Source organism: Hyperolius riggenbachi, chromosome 9 (assembly GCF_040937935.1).
Source record: "Hyperolius riggenbachi isolate aHypRig1 chromosome 9, aHypRig1.pri, whole genome shotgun sequence".
Taxonomy (NCBI): Eukaryota; Metazoa; Chordata; class Amphibia; order Anura; family Hyperoliidae; genus Hyperolius; species Hyperolius riggenbachi.
In genome coordinates this window covers 293001416-293008863 of record NC_090654.1, presented here as the reverse complement: position 1 = coordinate 293008863, position 7448 = coordinate 293001416, and positions in this window count along the sequence as shown.

Here is a 7448-nt window from a genome sequence, read left to right as displayed (position 1 = left end):
ATGGATGCGTCCCTCGCCGTCCTCCTGCAGTCACCCGTTCAGCTGCAGTGAGCTCCGGTAACAGGCCCAGTCGAAGCCAGTCTGGGTCTTCTGCGCATGCGCAGTAGAGCCGGATTGACATCACTGAGCGTGTTCCTGGGGCTCACTGCAGCTGAAACATTTCTCCGCTTTTCTTTACATTCGAGCAAACAAAAGCGTTCAGTCCAAAATGATTCATACCGTTCAGAAACTGTCACAGTCTGTGGGAAAATCTAAAGTTCTGTACCATTTCAAATAGTTCTAAAGCATCCTAATCACCCTGATTAATTGGGAACAGCTGTTTTAATCAACTCAACAGGTGAAAAACAGCAGCTCTCTACAGTTGGTTTGTGGATAGTCATGGCTAAAGGTGCGTACACACATGCGACTATAGTCGTTTGAAACGATCGTTCCCCAATCGTTTCAAACGACGATCGTTTAAAAAAAAGCAGCCAACGACCATTGAGTCTAACGACGGACGAGCTAGATCGTTAAAAACGAACGATCTAGCTTGGCGGATTTTTTCCAACGACGATCGTTTGCAAAAGTAGCACATCGTTGGGAACGGTCGTTCGTACTAGGCTTGACATGCGCATTTCGCTATTTCTCCATGGAACTTTTCATTTTTGTGCGCAAACGCAATAGTTCCTTTACGTGATGTAATGTTCGTTCTAACGATCTGATCGTTACACACTTTTTAAAACTAACTTTACTTAGCTAGTTCTTTCGTCAATTAAAAGATTGTTCGTCGGTCACAACGAACGATCGTTGTCGCATGTGTGTACGTAGCTTAAGACAAAGGAGCTCAGTGAGGACCTGTGGCTGCACATTGTGGCTGCTCACAAGTCAGGAAAGGGCTACAAGGCCCTTTCTAAATGTTTTGAAGTTCCAGTGGCTACAGTGCAAAGTATTATTAAAAATACAAGATGTTCCGCACTGTGGAAAATCTCAGAGGATGTGGTCGGAAGCCAAAACTGACACCTGTGCTGGCCAGGAGGATAGTGAAAGAGGTGAAAAAGAATCCATGAATCACCACCAAGGCCATCCTGGTGAATCTGGGCTCTGCTGGTGGCAATGTCTCAAGGCAGACAATCCAACAGACACTGCATACTGCTGGATTCCACAAATGCAGAACAAGGAGGATGCCACTTCTCCAGATAAGGCCCACAAAAGCTGGCTTGGCCTTGGCAAATGCTGATCTGGACAAAGAAGACTTCTGTTCTTCTGTGTTATGGTCAGATAAAACAAAACATGAATTGTTTGGTCACAATGATGTTTCCTTCATTTGGCGTAAAAAAAGAGAAGACTTCAACCCAAAGAACACCATCCCCACTGACAAACATGGAGGTGGGAACCTAATGCTTCGGGGGTATTTTTCAGCCAATGGACCAGGGAACCTAATCACAGTAAACAACACCTTGAAAAAAGAGCAATACGGCCCAGTGCACACCAAAACCGCTAGCAGATCTGCAATACGCTAGCGGTTTTGGGAGCTGATTTCAGAGCGATTCTAGGTATGTTTAGAGAGGTTTTCTACACATGCCTAGCGGTTTTGCGTGCGTTTTTGTGTAGCAGATTACACATATTGTTACAGTAAAAGCTGTTACTGAACAGCTACTGTAACAAAAATGCCTGGCAAACCGCTCTGAAGTAGCGTTTTTCAGAGTGGTTTGCGTTTTTCCTATACTTCACATTGAGGATGAAACGCTTCCGAAAACCGCAAACGCGCAGCAGGAAGCGCGTTTGCGGCTTGGCAAAAACCTCAAACCGCCGGTGTGCACCATCCCATTGCAATACATTAGCCAAGCGTTTTTATAGGCGGATGCGGCCGGCGGATCGCTCCAAAAACCGCTCGGTGTGCACTGGGCCTTAATGAGGATTCTCAACGACAACATCAGGCAGTCTGCAGAGAAACTTGGCCTTGGGCACCAGTGGACATTCCAGCATGACAATGACCCAAAACACACAACAAAATGGTGAAGAAATGGTTAGCAGACAACAACATTAACGTTTAGGAGTGGCCCAGCCAGAGTCCTGACTTGGATCCAATTGAAAATCTGTGGAGGGAGCTAAAGATCAGGGTAATGGCAATAAGACCCTCCAACCTGAAAGATTTGGAGCTCATTGCTAAGGATGAACAGGCAAAAATCTGGTCTGCAATTATAGGAAAGATTTGATTGCTGTAGCCAATAAAGGCTTTTCCATTGATTATTGAGAAGGGTATGAATAATTTTGGTCTGGACACTTTTTTTGCTCAAATGTAAATAAAAGCTGAGAATTTTTTCCCCCACAATAATGCCTTTTGTACATTGTCTTATTATCTTTTGGGAGACACCTATGTCATTTCCCATCAAAAAATTACTTGCTGGTGGAATAAAAGTAGCTTTAAACAGAACCAGAGATGAAGCACCCTCTTGTATTGTACCTTATAAATCAGTGGGAACATGACAGTAAACACCTAATCTGCTCTTTGTTTCATTGTTCTCTGTTTAATCTGACTGTTATCACCTCTGATAAGAATCCCCGACTGAGCACTCAGTCTAGCTTTGCTACAGAATTATAGCTGAGTCTGTCTTCTCTGGTGTCTTTTCAAGCCCAAGCCTGCCCCCTTGTGGCTCTGCTATAATGACTCAGCTATAATTATTCCCTGCATAGCCAGACTGAATGCTCAGTCCGGGATTCTTATCACAGCTGATAACAGACACTTTTAGCAGTGAGGATGAAACAGAGAGCATGGTAAGTGTTTTCTCTAATGTTCCCACTGATATATATGGTAAAATACACAAGGGTGCTTCCTCTCTGGTTCCCCTTAAGTCAAAATTTGCTAATGCTGGGCATACACGGCACGTTTTATATTATCAATCGAGCCGCTGATGGCTCAATTGATAATATTCAACCGGTCCAATACCCCGCTGGATCGAGACTGTGCTCGATAACGGCGGGGAGAACAATGGGAAGAAACGAACGGCTGATTAGCAGGGCCAGTGGGGACGAGCAGGAATCGATACGAGCGGTGACGCGCCGGCATCGAGTCGCTGACTCGATATCGGCACATAAACTGTCCGTGTATGCCCAGCATAAAGGTATGAATAATTATGGGCACCACTGTATGTATATGTATGTATGTATGTATATATATATATATATATATATATATATATATATATATATATATATATATATATATATATATATATATATATATAGTTTAATACACACACACACCACACACATATGTGTAGTACATACAGTACATATACTGTTAGGCAATTGCTACCGCAAGATCACAAATATTATTATTTCAGTATTTATAAACCGCCAATGTCTTCCGCAGCGCTGTACAGAGTATATTTGTTTTGTCACTAACTGTCCCTCAGAGGGGCTCACAATCTAATCCTACCATAGTCCTATGTCTATGTACTGTATGTATTGTGAAGTGTAAGTATCGTAGTCTAGGGTCAATTTAGGGGGAAGCCAATTAACTTATCTGTATGTTTTGGGATGTGGGAGGAAACCAGAGTGCCTGGAGGAAACCCATGCAGACACGGGGAGAACATACAAACTCTCTGCAGATGTTGACCTGTCTGGGATACGAACCAGGGACTCAGCGCTGCAAGGTGAGAGCGCTGACCACTACACCACCGTACTAAATAACTACAGTAGCAATTGTGTTAAATGCCAGACAACAAATATAGCAATCATTACTCCTCAACTAACAACTGCAGCAATCATATTCCGTGTATCAGGGGCGTCTCTAGTCATTTTGTCACTCCAGGCGAGAAATCCTGTGGCGCCCCCCCCCCCATGAACCCCACCCCCAAGACCCCCAAAAATCATAATGCAGCAGCGTTTCACCAGAAAATACACTTATTGCGGCATGGGTTCACCAGAAAATAGTTGTAATGCAGCAGAGCATTTCACCATAAAATATACTTATTGCAGCATGCACTCACACACACCACACACACTATACACACACGCACACACACACTATACACACACGCACATAGTACACACACACTATACACGCACACACACACCGCACACAACATACACACTATACACACACGCACATAGTACACACACACTATACACACACACGCACATAGTACACATACACTATACACGCACACACACACCGCACACAACATACACACTATACACACACGCACATAGTACACACACACTATACACGCACACACACACCGCACACAACATACACACTATACACAGTACACACACACTATACACACGCACATAGTACACATACACTATACACGCACACACACCACACACACACTATACACACACGCACATAGTACACACACACTATACACGCACACACACACCGCACACAACATACACACTATACACAGTACACACACACACACTATACACACGCACATAGTACACATACACTATACACGCACACACACACACCGCACACAACATACACACTGTACACAGTACACACACACACACACTACACTACACTACACTACACTACACACACACCCCATGTCGTATATGCCAGTAATCACGTGGAGCGCCAATGCGGAAATACAGCAAGGACACTCTGTGAACAGTGTGACAGGTAAAGTACAGGCATCAGGGGGCACAATACATTTTGAGGGACAACGGCCGGGGTTTCCGTCTTGTCTATAATTTGTGGTTATCGCACTCCATGATTATCGCACCTGACAACCACAGTGGCCCAAGATTTCCCAACATCTCAGATTGATACATTCAACCAATTTCCACCGCAAATTTTTTATCCGATTTGCTAATATCAACACGGTTGGTCGATCGGCTGTCAAGTCAACAGAAGTATGGCCACTGTAATTCCCTCAAGGCCAATCCTCCCCCCCCCCCCCCCCCCACACACACACACACACACACACATACACCTACCTATGTCCTCCCCTTCACCACCATCTCTACTAATCCCGGTTTTCGCTACCTTATAGTGTGTCTGAGCCCTTATGCAGAGAAATAATGAGGAGAGAAAAGCTGAAAGAGAGGGAAGAAGAAATTTGCCTCACCAGGATTGCACTTTTATTTAGCTTTCCTGTATGACAAGAAGACACAGCCAGCCAGCACTAGGGGAAGAGGGAAACAAAGGTGAATGAAGGAGGCTGGTGCACACCAAGAGGGCTTCTGTGCACTTTTCAAATTTACAGCGATTTGAAAAGCGCTTGGCTAATGTTACCCTATGAGGGTGTTCCCACAGCAGCGTTGGGATTTTTTTTAAAATCGCAAACATGCTGCAGGTAGCATTTATTGGAGCGATTCTTTCAAAAATCGCTTCACAAAGTCGCATTCGAGAATTGCTAGCGATTGCTATTGCGATTTTGTCGTGCACTAGCCCAGAGAGAGGAGGAGTGGAGTGAGACTGAGAATAGCCTGGGGGGCAGTCCATGTCTGGCTGCTACAGTCTCTACATCCACGCAGTTACCAGTAGAAGAGAGAGAGGGACTGAATGAATCTCAGGACTCAGGAGCTGATGCTGTACTCAGATCCCTGACTAGGATGAGTGCCTTCTCTCACTGGCTCATTCATTACTGTGGTTCTTTGAATCATTGAGCTGAAGGAAATGAATGAATCAGTGAATCAGTTATGAGTCGAGTCAGGCGCTGCTGTTAGCTGCTTCTGTGTAAACTGATACCTGAGTGAGCTGAGAGGCATTTTTTCTCTCACTACTCAGTGCAGCAGTGCCTTTCCCTCCTCCTGTCGCCCTTCCCTCCTCCTGTCACTCTAGGCAAGAATTTATACCTGCCTGATGGCTCAGACGCCTCTGCCGTGTATAAAAAAAATAAAATATGTGACGCCTTGTGTCCCACTTATTAGTTTCCCTTCTGTCCCATTTATGAATAAGTATGGTCCCTGGTGTCCTTTCTAACAAGCATGAGGTGAGGTTTACAGTAGGACATTTCATTGTAAAGTTGCAACGCAGATTAGCGCTGCATTACTGTCACATACAGTAGGTACAGTACAGCATACAGGCAATGAAAAGTATGTTTCTTGCACCTGGTAACGCATGCGCTTAGATGTAATGCACTGCAGCAGTGTTACCATAACGCTACACGTTACCATGCAATGCTGAATGTCCCATAGAATTAGTATTGCAGTGCGATAAGCTGCTTTATAAGATTTTATCATGCAGCACCGCAATGTCCCACTGTATTGTCCCTTCTGTCCCCTTTATTAACAACAGTGGGCTCATTATTAGCAAGTGTTCCTCCAATATTAGGAAGTATAATGGTCAGAAATGCCAATTTCCGCTTTCGCGGAATGTGCAGCTGGCCGCGCCCCCGCAGTAGTGTGTAGGTGCAGAACGCTTCTGGCCACTGGAGCGTGAGAAATATGTGTGCAGGGCGACTGGCCAAATTACCGGGCCTTACCGCGAGATGGGCATTACTAGCCCCAAAGATCGGTGGCACGTGCCGTATCTATTCTGGGGTGCCCCGCATGTCCCCCAGGCAGAGTCAGCTGTGGTGCCTTAATGGCGGGCATGCTGGGAGCTGTGGTGCATCAATCGGAGGTATGCTGGGTGCCTCTATGTGGGCATACTGGGTGCTGTGATGCCTTTATGGGAGCATGCAGGGAGTTGTACTTGTTCTATGTGGCATGCTGGTGCCTCAATGGGAGACCTGTGGGAGCATGGGAGGGGGTTCACTAGGAGGTCAGAGAATGCTATGGGGGAAATGCCAGATAACCTGGAATCAGGCCAACCCAACAAGCAGAAAGCCAAACTAGCCAGTACACAAGACAGGTAACTCTGCCTAGTTCATACCTCCCAACTTTTTGAGATGAGAAACCGGGACACTTAAGCCACGCCCCCGACCACGCCCCCAACCACACCCCCTGACACACCCCTAGTCCAAAAAATTATATATATATATATATATATATATATATATATATATATATGTAGTGGGGAGAAGGGTGAGGGTGCCCATGGGTGTGGAGGTAAACCGTAAAAAGAAGGATCGAGGCGCCAGCCGCGGCTGTGGTGTGCGGGATGCGGGCCAAGCTTGTCCCCCCTCCCTCCGAATGTGCCCCCCAGTGTCCCCTGTATGGCGAGATACGAGCGCAGCAGAGCGGAAGTCTTACCATTCCTCTTCGCATACGGGCATCTCGTCTTCTCCGCTTCCTGTGACGTCACAGGAAGTAGTTGGAAGACGAGATGCCAGTACGCGAGGAAGATGGTAAGACTGCCGCTCTGCTGCGCTCGTATCTCGCCATACAGGGGGACACTGGGGGGCACATTCGGAGGGAGGGGGGACAAGCTTGGCCCGCATCCCGCACACCACAGCCGCGGCTGGCGCCTCGATCCTTCTTTTTCCTCCGCTGCCTCCTCTGCTGCCTGCCGGGACACAAGGGGGGGCCATCCCGGGACAGCGGGACCCCTCCCCCAACCCGTGACGGTC